This window comes from Anomalospiza imberbis, chromosome 3 (assembly GCF_031753505.1).
Source record: "Anomalospiza imberbis isolate Cuckoo-Finch-1a 21T00152 chromosome 3, ASM3175350v1, whole genome shotgun sequence".
Taxonomy (NCBI): Eukaryota; Metazoa; Chordata; class Aves; order Passeriformes; family Viduidae; genus Anomalospiza; species Anomalospiza imberbis.
This window is the reverse complement of record NC_089683.1, coordinates 4,590,941-4,606,392: the sequence shown is the minus strand read 5'-3', so window position 1 is coordinate 4,606,392 and position 15,452 is coordinate 4,590,941.

The following is a 15,452-nucleotide window of genomic DNA, read 5'->3' as shown; positions in this document are numbered from 1 at the left end:
CTTTTTGGAGAAAATTCTACTTTTCTGTGTTTCCTACCTGGAGAATCTTTGGCATGGTCAAATACAGAGATTTTTAAGTGTCTTCACAATGGTCCTGTACTTCTGCTCTGCACTTTGGGAAAGAGGAATGGGGATGACAGAATTGTGGCTCAGCCACAATGCAGACTTTCTGTGTGGCAATGCCAATCAGAGAGACCATTTAGGCTTTTCAGTTCAAGAAAGAAATGTCAAGAAACCCTTTATTAAATTCATGGCAAGTCTTGTTCATTTACAGCTTTGGGAAGGTGTGACCAGATGTCCTAAAATGCTGAGATGCTCAGTAATGTCCCAGTGCTGCTGCCTTGGCCCTGGAGGCCTGAAACACAGGAGGAATCCACAGAAGTCACACAGAAGCTCTCCAAGGCTACTGAGTCTCCTCTGAGCTAAAAATAAAATGGGCACCTCAGGGCAATGTTTTATGTTTTAATCAACCTGTGTATCTATAATAGCTCTGATAATAACCAGAAAGGGGAAATGTGAGGCCCAAAGTGATACCACACTAACCAGGACACATCCTGTGCCCAGTATGAAGGTCCATTTACTTATAAGATTTATAAGCACAAAACCAAAATAATTTTAGAATTCAGACAGGAACTGACAATTTTGGATCCTAGACCTTCCTGATCTGTGTTTGGGATGAGTATATTTCATGAAATACCTGAAGCATTGCAGTCCTTCTATTAGAAAAACAACAAGAAGAAAGAAGAAAGAAGAAAGAAGAAAGAAGGAAGAAGAAAGACTAAGGAAAAAGATGAAGGAAAAAGTAAAAAAAAAAAAAAAAAAAAATTAGGACCAGTGGTGAGGACCTTCTTCTAGTCATGGACAGGAAGTTAAGGAAAAAAGTCAAAAGCAGACTTTTTCTTCTCCTATTCTCATGACAAATGAAACAAAGGAAGTTAAGCCAACACCTTGGATTTGAAGTCAGAGCCAACACTGCTTGAGATCCTTGGCAAGACAGACTCTTCATAGCATTAGTTGGTACCGTCCCCAAAAGTTTGGTTTGTGTTCTTGGCTTTGCCATTCCTCACAGAAAAACCTGGCAAGAATCTGCTGACTCAAGGTCACTATAAGAGACTGCTTCAATTCATCTAAAACATCCAACCAAGGCCAGGTTAGGTGGGATATGGAGAAATCTCTTCTAGTGAAAGGGGTCCCTGCCCATGGCAGGGGGTTGGAACTGGATGAACTTTAAGGTTCCTTCCAACCCAAACCATCCTGTGATTCTGTAATAGAGCTGGTGTTGTACAGCAGGGCCTACAGATCTGTGCATGAACACACCATGCAAGTCTTTGCATGAACACAAGTCCTTCCAAGTGAAGCCTGCTGCAAGGGGCTGTATTATCTGCATTGTGTTATACATGGTGATAATTCATCTGCAGGGATAATGACCAGAGCAAAAGATCTGGTTGAATAAATAATAATTCTGAAAGTTAGTGTATTAGAATCGTGACATTGAGTATTTAACTCTCAGTGGATGGGTCAAATGAGCTGGGAGGTGCCATGTGGTAGAAGCTGTTTGAGCACAGCTAAGACACAGTTCTAACAGGATGATTTGGACCACAGACACCAAGAACAAGCAACTTTTGACTAGAGGACTTCATAAACTGAGATTCATCATAAGGTGATATAAGGGAATAAGGAGAATCTTAGTGAATACTAAGTATTTTGAGGAAAATGGCCACATATTTAGGAAGAGGAAGAGAAACTGGCGTCACTCAATACAACCCTGACCCAAACTAACACAAAGTGCCACCGACAACAGAGGCCTGAAAGCAGAATCTGAAGTCTCATTTTACATATATTTACACTGCAATTAAGGTAGGAAGTATTTTGTCCATAAAGTTCATGGAATCATAGAATAACAGAACCATTTGAACCATTTGTGTTGGAAGGGACCTGAATGATCATCTTGTTCAACTCCATGCTATAGGCAGAGACACCTCCCACTAGCCCAGACTGGTCCAAGTCCTGTCAAACCTGGCCTTGGACACTGCCAGGGATCCAGGGGCAGCCACAGCTTTTCTGGGCAACCTGTGCCAGGGCCTCACCACCCTCACAGGGAACAATTTCTTCCTAATATCCAATCTAAATCTATCCTCCTTCAGCCTAAAGTCATTGCCACCTTTCCTATCAGTGTATGCCCTTTTCCAGTGTCCCTCACCAGCTTTCTTGGAGCAGTTTTAGGCACTGGAGCTGTCTCCTCTCCAGGTTGAACACCTCCAGCTCTCTCAACCTGTGTCCAGAACAGAAGTGCTCCAGCCCTTTGAATATTCCCATGGTCCTCCTCTGCCTTTGCTGTTAGCTAAGAAGGTCTGGGCAGAAGGACACTCCTGGATACAAAGATGACTTGAGACAGGGAATGGTCTAAGAGATCAAACATTTAGGTAATTCAGGATGTTTTGATAACCATTGAAAAAGAAGAGGGCAAGAGACTGAGCAGATGACTGTAAAAGTATGAAAACAAGGCAAAATAAGAGTTTCTTTGTTGGAAGAGTGAGTTGGAAAAAAAGTTTTCTGAAGAAAAGAACTGTGAAAATAACAAGTAGAAAAACAGGTGGAAAAGAAAAAAAAATGCAGAACAATTCTGTCGTACAAAAAGAGATAAAAAGAGATTGAGAGACAGCAGCGAAAAACCTAAGAAGAAATGGTGTGCAGCTGGTTATGAGAAAACAGAAAAAGGGAAGTTCTTTGGACAGAAGGAGGAACAGAAGAGACAGATTGTGGTTCACAGAGTTCATGGTAGCTCCACAAAGCCATGTGTGGCTGTGGACTTTTGTGGGGGAGAATTACAAGACCTATCAAGTGGGTAGAGAGAACAAAAGACTGGGTCTTCTGCCAGGAAAAAGCACATAAGGGGTAAAAAATAAACTGTGCGAGAACATATATTTATCTGCTCCCCTGTGTTTCCTGGGCCTTGATGAGGAAAAAGAGACATGTGGATTAATCAATGTGTGCTTTCTAGACTAGAGACATGTATGAGGTTGTGGGGAGATATGGCGCGACCTCCAAGGTAACTCAGGATAGCACAAGGTGAAATGGTCTAAAGATGTGCCAGCAGGGGTCCAGGATGGATATCAGAAAAAATTCCCTCACTGAAAGAGTGGTCAAGCATTGGAACAGGCTGCCCAGGGAGGCATCACCAAACCTGGGAATGTCCAAAAAATGAGTAGAGTGATATAGTTTAGTGGGCATGGGGATAAATGGTCTTAAGGCTGGAATTGATGATCTTGAAAGCCATTTCCCACCTTAGTGATTCTATGTTCTCTGAGGAAAACAACTGCTGTCTAACTTTGGGCTAATAACTGTGGTCAGTGACCATGGCTCTGATCATGCTTCCTCTGGTGACAAATGTTCAAGTTCTGTCCCATTTTTAACACTGGTGTCAATACTCTACTATTGCTATTACTGTTCACTGGGGGTATTTTGACAACCCAACAAAAGCTGTTGACTTTGAAAATTTGATGAACATATTAATTTAAATCATTTGCACACCAATAAACCTTTGTACTTTTTCAGAAGGAGAATATAAATCGTCCCCTGTACTGCAAGCAGCATATCTACAATGATGTTCACCACCACCAGCACCATACTTGTGCTGCTTTACAAACCAGACCCTTGATATAGATTTCAAAGAGCTTTCATGTAAAATCCTTCTTGACCTTGTTGCATTTTCAACAGAAAACAACCTTTATGTACAGTCTCTGGTGGCTTTCTTTTTGTTTCATATTTTTTTAAACATCAATATGTAATGATACAAAAGGATTTCTGATAATATTTTTTTTTGACTAGCAGCAAAATAGCTGCCACTTCACTCCACTGCATATTATTAGTATGTGTTTATTATCTTGTCATATTTTTCTTCTTTTCTCCCTCTTTATGGAAAAGGTTGTTTCTAATATCCTTTTAACTGGAAAACATTCTCAAGCCCTTTTTGCATTTGCTTAGCCTCTACTTATTAATTTTTCTGTTAGCAGGCAAGGAAGTGAGAAATAAAAAGGCTTCTGGTTGTTCCTAGAAAGAAAGTATGTGTGTTTTTCAGTCAGAGCAGGAATGGAAAAAAGTGGGCTCTTGGGCTCCAATCCATTCTACTGCGAGTTATGGACTTAATTTCACTCACTTTAGTTTGGATTAAGGCTGTGTGTTTGTATTTCTGTGATGACTGCAGCAGCACCGACCCATTCAGGTTGGGGTCTTTCAAGTGGAATGAAATGCATGATTCAAATCCCTTGCTCCATCAGAGCTTTGTGTGTGGGTCTGTCGTGCACAGCAGCGACGTGAAGAGTCTTTGAGCTGAACAGAGCTCAGTGGAATTGTGACAGTGTGGGTCTCTGCCCAAGTGATTTACCCCACCACGTCTGATGCACATTTTCTCTATCTTGTGCTACCATTGCCGTTCCTTTCTGTCTTCTCTTTCCCCCTTCAAATCAGGACAGATTCTCATCATTCATTTGAGCATTTACCTTCCCCCAGCACTTCACTTGTGCAAGTTTGGTAATAACCCCACTGCATTTGAAGATATCTGCTCCCTCTGCCAAAAAATATACAAAGAAAACAGAAAAGGATGTCTACGTGTATCAAATTCCTCATATAGGTATTTTTATTTGTAACGGAATGTCTGTGTTAGGTGAGATTGAAGGTCCAGCCAACCCACCATTTCATAGAATCACTAAGGTTGGAAAAGACCTCCAATATTATCAAATACAACCTTTGCCCAAACTCCACCATGTTCACTAAACCATATCACAAAGTGCCAATTATGAACACATCCAAGGATGGTGAGTCTGCCACTTCCCTAGAGAGCCTGTTCCAAAGTTCAGATAAGCCCCTTTGTACCTAAAAGGAGAAATTCTGGTGCAGTTTGTGTCCCAAGGGAAGAACTCTTCTGGGAAATTTGCAGCCTTGGTTTGAGCTGCTGTCCTTCTCCAGAAGTTGCTGCACCCAGGAGCGAAAAAAAATAGAGGCAGAATTAATACTTTCAGCATATTTTTCTCATAAATTTGGTGTTTTCCCTTTGCTTCTTAGCTGTCTTATTTCCAGTCAAGTGGTTTAACTCATAGGGTGACTTGTTACCTTTCTCTTGGTGGGGACAGTTTGTTTCCCATAGTGCAAAGCAGGACTAAACTCAGTTTTCAAGCCTGTCTATACCAGTGGCTTCTATATTCCCTTGAAAAAGTGGGGGAAAATGGTTCAGATTCCTTCAGGCTATAAACAGACAAGGAATTAAACCTACACCTTGGTGTATCAGTTCCAAGGATTAAATTCTTCTAGTCACCCATTGAGTAGAAGAACCAGACCCACAAATGCAGCACTTGCAAGGATGTGGAGAGTGATTTTGACTCAAAATTAATGAGTTTTGACCAAAAAGCTTTGATTTAGCTTAGTCCAGAATGTTAGTGCAACTGCTTTTATCCCTTTCCTTTTTTTTTTATCCCCACAAAAGGAACAAACAATGCCCAGACCAAGATCCACCATTATAAGCATCTGCTGAAGGTCTGCAGCCTTTTCTTTTGTGCTGTAAATGCTATTAAACATTTCCTTTTAAGTGTTCCACATCTTCTAAAGCAACTCACTCTTAAAACAATAAAATTTGGAGGGGAGGGGACAACAGACCCCAAACAACGAATCATTCTGTGTAGAAAGGGCCACAGTCCTGTTAATTCAAATGACATTTTGACAGTAGCATGCTGTCAGCCCAATGGTTTGACCTATACAACAACCTCTAATTATTACTAATTAAAGAATTAATTATTCATGGCAGCACGCGCTATTAGCATAGCAGAGATGTGTTGGAATATGAGTTATGCGCGGTTTATGAATCTTCAGAAAATAGATTCTTTAATAAATTAATAAAGGGGCTCTGGGGTTTCATTAAAAGGTGGCTGGAGGGGTTGCAAGCCAGTTTCCAAGGAGACCACAGGTGGTTTGCTTGGATTTTTTTTTAGTTAAACTTGTTTGGACCAGATGATTTCCCTTCCCCCCTCCCCCTCTCGCTCTGTCCTCACTGCTCTTTCCTCAGGCAGCGAGGAGAACATTTTAATGAAACCCCTGTTGTCCTCATATCGCTTTGATCCCCGTGTGGTCTCCAACCTCCATGTTGGCCAGTTGGAGGATAGTGCAGTTGTTTAGGTTTTTTCTCTTTTTTTTTCTTTTCTAGTTTTTTTTTTTTTTTTTCTTTTTTTGATTGAAAGCTCCAACCAGCTCCACCATGAATAAACAACAGAAATTATAAAAGCACACGGGTAAAGGAGAATAGAACAAACAAAGGAGAAAATAAAAGAAGTCGCATAAATTCAAATGAGGCTATCAGGATGGGAGCAGAGTTAATTACCTTGTTTTCTGTCTAAAGAGCAGATTTGGTGATTGTTCTTGTTACTATTTTTATATCCATGTTTGTTTCTAACATGATATTTCTTATTCTTTGGTCTGGTTTATAGATGTTATTGTTACTATAAAAACAGAACGGAGAACATTTTTCTCTTTTTTTTTTTTTTTTTTTCATTCTGTCATGACCAATGTTTCCCAACATTTATTTCACTCTAATAATGCAGAGCATGATATTAATACCTCCCACTACTGCTAACTAAACAGTGATATAAATAGCAATAACAATGCTTCCAAGCTTTTTCTCCAACCTCCAGATCACAATAAAATTCCATCCTTGATTAAGAAAAGCCTCAAAAAAATAGCAGCTACATTAAAAGGATAAAATTAAATGGTTCTGCCTCATTTTATGAAGGCTTTTCTTCCATCTGGTAAAGGGAATAACCACCAAATGGAGTAATCCTTTCTGCTACACAGATCCCACCACAATTACCAGTACTGCTGTCAGGGGCTAAGCAAGTCTGTCATCTTGATGGTTCAGGGCTCCATAAAGATGATCGTGAGGGAGGATTAATTTCCTCTGCTGCTGCTCACCAAAATGTTAGGAAAGGACATTCTACTGGAAGTGATCCATCCCATCTATCTGAGACGCTGATGTTAGGAAAAGAGGAGTTACCTTCACAGGCCATAGGGAAAATTTGGTGTTACATGCACAACTTTTCAATAAGGTGCAAGATAAGTCTTACACCTTGTACCTTCAAGTTCTTGCAGGAAGCTCATCACTTCTCATTCAGTTGAAACACAGCTTTCAGAGACACTGCTATTTCATAGTTTCAGATTGCACTCAAACATGAATTTATTTGTATTCTTGGCAAATTGTTCCACAGACTATCTACTGTAGAGGTTATGAGTCCTAGTATTAATTTCTGTTGTACTTAGGAAGGAATTCTCACTCTGTGAGAGTGGTGAGGCCCTGTTACAGGCTGCTCAGAAAAGCTGTGGCTGCCTCATCCCTGGAAGTGTCCAAGGCCAGGTTGGATGGGGCTTGGAGCAACCTGGTCTGGTGGAACGTGTCATGGTTTAGGAATTATATTCTCCTATTTAGTGTTCCCAGTGAAACCACTCCAAACCATGTGCTACTCACTCACTTCCCTCTCCCCTTCTGCTGCAGAGGGCTGGAGAGAAGTAGAGGCACAGAAGGTGAAGATAGTGGGTTGAGGTAAGAACCATTTACTGGGAACAGCAGTGAGTAAGCAAATGAACAGTAACAACCACAATACTGTGATGACAGAGGGTACAAGAAAGGAAATATCACTTCTCAACCCTGAGGAACACCCCCAAAACCAGAAAATACCTGACCTCTCCCACACTACCCCAGCCTGGAAGGAAACCTGTGTCCCATCCCCAGAAAATGATGTGAGGAGGTATAGAACCACCTCTAAGTCCTGGTCATCACCTTCTCCTTGCTGGCTACTGCAAAAATTAACCCTATCCTGGCCAGAAGCAGGATAAAGTTGTCCCTGCCCAAGGCAGAGGGCTGGAAATAAATGGTCTTTAAGGTGCCTTCTTACCCAAAGCATTCCATGATTCTGTGATTTTTGGGGGCAGTGACCACTTATTATTGCATCTGCACACACTGTCTAAAGCAATAAAGTTTCAATCTCAGGGAAGCTGTGGCTGCTCTGAAAATCCAGCTATATATTTCTCTTGTCTTTTTGATCCTTTTCACTTTATCACAGCACTCAGAGACTCTAATAAGGAACTGAGGTTCCACTTTGCTATGTGTGGTATGTACATATAAATGGGATCACATTACAACCTTGCAGCAGTTGGATAAACTTATCTCCCTGTGTCTGTTTGGCAAATTGACAGGCAAAATCCATTCCTGTTGAAGACAGATCTTTCAAACAGTGTGGATGATCCCAAGCAATTAATCTAATATGTCATAAAATACCAATTCCAAGACCCTAGAAATTGGAATAAAACATTGTGCTTGGAAAAGACCAGTTATTTAAGACCAAGTTCCCACAGTTCCCACAGGAGTTTTGGAATAACTCCTCAAGTCTAGCAAAGTGTTCTGTGGTCAAATTTACTGGTCAAAATATATTCAGGTTATGATATCAATATCCCAGTAATAATACCAGTACCAATTATACCAATAGCTCGGTAATAATACCAGTAACCAAAGTCAGCTGGGATATCCCAGTTTACTCAAATAAAAGCAAAATTGTGCATCTGGTGCCCACTTCCCAGATAAGTGTATGAAGCATTAGAGAAAGGAAGTGCATCTTATTTTGCCCTGAGAAAAAAAGTTTAAAACTTTTGGTTTCAAATGAAAACACATGCTGAAATTTCCATGTTAAAATATGCAGGATAATTCTTGTTTTCCTATATGGATTAAGTCCCTGTCCTGAACAAGATATCTGTCTGGGATTCTTTATAATAATTTTGCTCTTGGCAAGTTTAGAAATAAGATCAGGACATAATTCAGAATTGAGTTCCTAATCCAAATTGGGATTTAAAATATAAAAAGGAAAAGTCTCAGTTTAACCCAGACATGGATGATGCTGCTACACCGATCGTCTAAAGTTTTAATGAAGTCTAAAGCAAATTGACTGAGAAGATTCTCAGAAAACCTAGCCAATTTTATTTAAATACCTTAAAAATAATTTATATGCTTAACTTCAGGCACAAAGGTTTGAAAACCTAATTGGCTCAGCCAATATTACACAGAAAATTAACATTACATTTTTCTGTCTATTGCAGTTAACAGGAGCCATAACACAGACTGAGATATTTTTCCAAAGTCTGATATAGATCGTAGTTGTTGGCTTGCTCTCTGCCAAGGTTTTGGATAAATCTTCCTGGCAGTCATCAAAAAAATGACCAGGAACGGGCTGAGTTCACACACAAAACCTCAGGATGCTGCATGTTCAAAAGAGATCCTTGTAACACCTTTACCTTGAGTAAAAAGAAAGAAGTAATTGAAACAAAAATATTTGACTGGACAGGATGGTTTGAAAATATCCCTTGGTCATTTTCCTTAGAACTGTTAGAACAGTTCTAACTTTTTTACATTAGTGAGATTTAAATTTTCCATAATTTTACAAATATTTTTTCATAGTAAGTAATCTATAGGAAATATTTCCTTTAGGAAAGGACTGAGAAAAAAAGAGTTTAATTATATAAAACAACACACACAATTCTACATTTCTCATTAAATATGCATGCTACAAATCTGTAGACAGGGGACATAGACATAAGAATATGTGCAGATTTGCTCAGATTTGATAATTTAAGGAACAATATTAACATTTTAATTTATTTTTTATATTTTGTTTTGGTCCTTCATGTGACCAGTAAAGTACTTTCAGTTTCCTCTAAACCACTTAGTAATATTAATTTCCTTCACTTTGTTCCTGTCTTTGAGATACATTAACCACCTGTCAGTGAAACACTTTCAACACCTGTGACTGAAAAATATCTCTGGATTTTTCAGGACAATATTTGGAAATTTCACAATGATGCTTACTCCTTCAATATATTTCCCTATTTTCTCCAGATTTATGTGCTGGGATTATTTATTTATGGTTTCATCAGACATTTTCAATCAGGCTTCTCCAATGGAGGAAGGAATTTCACTTGCTTCCTCATGCCTCTTGTGCTTTGCTTACCAGTTTGTGGTTACAGATTTATATACTAGAAGCCTTTTTTCTATGTATTATGAACATTTTTTCCCTGAAATGGTTCTTTTTGTTTGTCCTTTTTTTCCCCTGTTCTTTATCTATTTCTTAAATGTTATGACAGCCTAACAAAAACTATATTTTTATTTCCTGGAGAAATTCAATATTCTTAATTTTGGGTTCACTAGCCTCAAAATATAGGAATTTTAATAGATTTTTTCTCTGTCCAGCTCATCTGCCTAAAAGCAAAAGTCTGGAGTGATCTGCAAGCCCAGCTGTGGGGCAAATAGGGATCAGCTATGGCTCAGCTTTAACTGAAAAACAATTGTCCAAACAGTTCTGTCAGGGCTATTATGGTGCTGCTCATTTAACAATGATCTGGACCAGAACATGAAATCAGGAGAAATAAATGGAAACCAAAACACTGAAGTTAATTACTAACACAAATGGTTGTTTACTAATATATATTGTAGAAGCAGTTTTCACTCTAGGAAAATATTATCAGACCCCATGGGCATCCATTCCCCACTTTTTTTTTTTTTTTTTTTCTTTAATGAGCTCAGGAAAGATTAAAGCCCTAATTAAGCACATATTTTATTTCTGTATTTAGGGTTTTGTTTTGTTTTTTAAACTACATCCTTTTAATGTAAAACTGACATTCTGGCATTGCTCATATGCCCAGAAGAATTAGATAATCAACAGCAGTTTATAATAAGAGCGAATCAGAACAGAGCAAGAAGTTCAATAAAAAAGGGATATTTTTCTTCATAAGGTTTGGAGAGATCAGATTTTCTTCTGGGTTTGGAGTTTTATTCTGCAAGTCAGATTGAGAATTGGAAATGTATTACACTTAAAAACCATTTATTTTAACTGCAGTGAAAGTTGGGAGCCAATTGGTGACAGAAACAATTTAAAAAGTATATATCAAAGAAATCAAATTTTAATTAAAATGAAATTAAATCTGAGCAGGATAGTGACTCCACACACAGACAACTACATCCAATGTAATCCTTGAGCTGTGACTCAGCTTTCCTAACTCCAGACATGTATGATATTTATTCCCACTTGAGTATTTTGGATCCTAGTTTCAGTCTAAGAGTGAGTTAATTCAGTCAATAGGATGGGAAGAATGTCACAATGAATCCTGAAGGAAGACTGTGCATTCATACAGCTGAACTGCCCTCCAAAATCTGCCTCAGTGCCACTGACAAGAGGGGGGCAGTGTGGAAACACCTGCGAGTAATTAAAAATGCAATGCTTGAAACCAACATCCTCGGAGTAGAGCTGATGCTTTAAAGAAGTTAAAAGGAGATGAGGTAAATGACTGAGATTTAAAAATGCATTTCTGTGGCTGTTGGAGTTAGCTGAAGTTGATCCCACTCTTCCTGTCCCAAATACCATCATATCCTATTGGCATGTGGGTGGAATAGGCAATGCTAAAAATTCATAACATAGCAGTAAAAGGATAGGTAAATGTATTTGAGCTGTGGATAAGGAATAGAAAAGCTGCCTGTAAATAAGGAATGGGAAGGTCTAAGAACTTCTTGAATGAAAGAATTATTCTGTTACCCAAACCATGCTGTTCACTTCAGTGATGGATGAGGAAAGAGAGGAATTTTTGGGGAAATTTTATAGCACCTCCCAGTACATCAAGAGAACCTTCAATATGGCTGTAAAAGAAGTTTTTGCAAGGGCAGACTCTGCCAGGACAAGGGGGAATGGCCTTAAGCTGAAGGAGAGTACATTTAGATGGGATATTAGGAAGAAATTGCTCCCTGTGAGGGTGAGGAGGCCCTGGCACAGGTTGCCCAGAGAAGCTGTGGCTGCCCCTGGATCCCTGGAAGTGTCCAAGGCCAGGTTGGACAGGGCTTGGAGCAACCTGGGATAGTGGAAGGTGTCCCTGCCCATAGCAGGGAGTTGAAATAAAATGAGCTATAAGGTCCCTTCCAATTCAGACCATTCTGAGATTCTCAGATTTGGTGGGGCGAGATTCTAGAGCAGCCTGACCTTACAAAAACCAATGGACCATGCTCATGGTAGTACTGCCCAACAGCACCAGTGCCCATCCCAGCAGTGGATGAACAGTGAAGAACACCATGGACTCTTCTGATTGTGTGAGCCTACATAAAAGCTGGTACTAATAATGTGCCTGGGGGTGAATTGTTATTGTTTATTATACACATTATCCCTGGTGTTATGTCAAGAAGTGCTCCTTCTTGCTCCTTGTTATATGTAAGAGCCACAAAGTAACAAAAATTTCTCAAAGGTTTTGCATCCTACAAAGTTTTAACTCTCATTACCTTATTTCACACTGGGTGAGCTTTATTCCTTTAAAAAAAACCAACAAAATCTTTCTATAAAGGAATGCAAAGAGCTGTAAATATTTGAAAGAATGTCAATGCATGGAAATTATCTACCTTGCAATTCACATGTGGTAGCTGGAAGGAAATTCCCAGAATTTCTCTAAGGAATTTTAATGGTGGTAAGGCCATACCTTTTCACAACCACCACTTTTTATTGAAAGAATTCAACATTTATCCATCTACACAAATATGCAGGAGAGGTCCATGATGTTATCAAATAATTCTTCAGTGTGTTCCCACTTACTAGTGTATTACCCAGGCAATATCATAGGCAAGACATGAAAAGTATTTTTATTAAAGTCAAACACTTTATTGGAGGATCCAAATATTAAAAGTAATCAGTAATATTTTTCCTGGCTCTGAAAATAGTTTAAACTAATGCTAGTGGAAACATCTCTGTCACTGAACCAGCAGACCAGATGTATCACACAGCAACTGTCCAGGTACTAAACTTTTATGTAAAGCACTAAAACCATGGGGGATGCAGATCAAGAGGTATAAATTATGAATAATTTTATCTCCCTGTATAGATAATTAAATATAAATAGCTCTGTTGATTCCAGTGCTGTACATAGATGGCTCACACCAGATGAGCATCCAGAGTCTTCTTACACCTGATAAAAACAATCTGAGTCAGCTCTGGCTGACTTGACTGTGAGACCTCATGTCTAATTCAGGAGGTTTAAATCTAGATTAGTTCTGTGTAAAATGGGATCCAAATTGGCTGTGGCTGAGGGATTTACCTCATGTTCCAGTTGAGTTTGATTTGCCCACAATGCCTATGACTCTTAAAATATTAATTGAAATGGAAAGAACAAATTCTTGCTGCAACCACTAATGAAAACCACTGTGGAGAGAAGTTCCAAGGCTGAGGGATAAAACTTCTGGGATGTAACATGACAGTTATTATTAATCTACTTAATACTTGTGATTTATTCCTATTGCTACAGGTTCTGTGATGTTTCAGTGTTGCTCTGTGCTGCATTTCCTTAGTAAGAACATCCTTTTCCACAATAAAAGTTATTTAATTCACATGGACTCCACTTAGTGTCCTCCATAGGTGCAACACTGAATGGAAACTTGCCTGGAAGTTGACATTTTAGCTATCATTGAACTGAGGATAATATTCATACCTGAGGATTATCTGCCCATACATTCGTTTTTCTATCCAGATGCTGGTTTTCTCCTAACCAGGGATATTTTCCTCAACAACAGCATGTGCTGCTCAGTGATAGTCAAAAGTCCAAAAGATCTTGGCTTCCTGTAGTAAGATTGAAAGGTATTGGTCATGCTCAGATAAAGAAATTTTAAGTTAAATTCTTAATTATTTTTCCCTTAAATAGAATATGCAGTCTATTAGACAGCAGCTTTCTATAAGATCCTACAGGGGAGGTGCAGAGAGTTTGAACTGAACATTTAAACACCTAAAAGAAAGGGTTGAACAGCGGTGGGGGTTGGCCTCTTCTCCCAGGGTGTCAGAATGATATATGATGCCAAATACTTAGATTTGTCTCGGAATTTTAGTTACAAACACTGGTTACATATAGTAATCGCTATAAGGATGTTATTTTATCTGTCTCTGTGATCTTGATAGAATTAAGTTTTGTGTTATTTCTTTTACGTTCTGAGAAGCTTTTCCATGATCAGCATTCATAAAACCAAGTGTTCTTGTAATAACGGGAAGGGGTGGATGAGGTATTTTATAACAGAGTTGCTTGAATTCTTTAATTACTTCATGCAAAACTTCCCATTTCCTTTGAGGTAGTTGTATTAGATCCTCAAACTTGACCTTTCTGTGCATTACATTTTGCCTTCCTTCTGTTACCCTCACACTAATCCTGGTGGCTGATCCCCTCTTTTGTCACACTGTCATAGGTTTATGGAATCATCAGACATGCCCAAAACTCTCCTGTCTCCCACCTCCCAGTAACCTCAAACATTGATAGGATTTCACACAAGCTTTTCCAATAGATGTCTTCAAATGGTGATGAATTTCAGACATGCTGTGAAGGCTTTTTCCTGCCTTTCAGGGTGGAACACACTCAATCCATCCTATTTTTTACGATGTGCTGCTGTCCCTTTCAGACCCTGCTGGAGGATCTCAATGCATGGCACAGCTCCTCTGAATGAGCCTGTTGTCTGAGGGGGAGAGACAATGGGCCTTATTTAATGAGATTAGTTACAATAGGAAAAACAGCTAAAAGGAAAAAAAAAAAAAGATAAAAGAAAAAAAAAAAGCAGCAGTTATAGCAATTGGAGTGACTGTTAAACCATTCTTTTATGCAAGCTTGGCACCAGGCATACCTTTTCCTGGACATTTGCCAACATCCTTCACAGTTTAGACTCAGTCGTTGATTTTTTTTTTTTGTTACAATTTCCGCTCGACTTTACAGTTGCATGGCCTATGGTGTAATTCATTTCCGCTGTGAAAATGCTCCAGTATATTAACACTTCTGCCCGCTTGTAACTTGATCAAAGCCCACGTATCTGCTTTAATTTACTCTTAACGGTGGCTTTTTTCCTTTTTTTTTTTTTAAGTAACGTAGATTTATTTCAAGCTGTATCACCACTGAGAATGACAACCTTGTTTTCAGCAGAGAACCAACAGCAAATCCACTTAGGGAATATGTTCAGATATGGAGGAACAACTGCAAATGCAGCTGTCCCATGAAAATATCCTGGTGCTCTTGTCAAGGACACAGGCACCTTTCAGAAGGTGATTTCTGTACTGCTACCTCTAAGTAGTTGTCTGTGTCACTGAGTGGGGACAACAATATTTGTATATAACTTGATAATTGGCATTGGGAGTGGTTACAACTAATTTATTTCCTTTTCCTCAGTTTTCTTGGAGAAAGCAGGCTGCAGCTTTTAGGGCACTGTGAAAAGCCCAATAGTCAAGTGCCTCTTCTTTGAAACAGGACATGGATAGACTCAGAACTACAGGCAAAAATTAGTGGGTTCACTTGGACGGTGACAAATTTCAGCTAATAAAAAAATTAAGCAAATAAAGAATCATCCCAGAATGCTAAATATGAAAATTATGAAA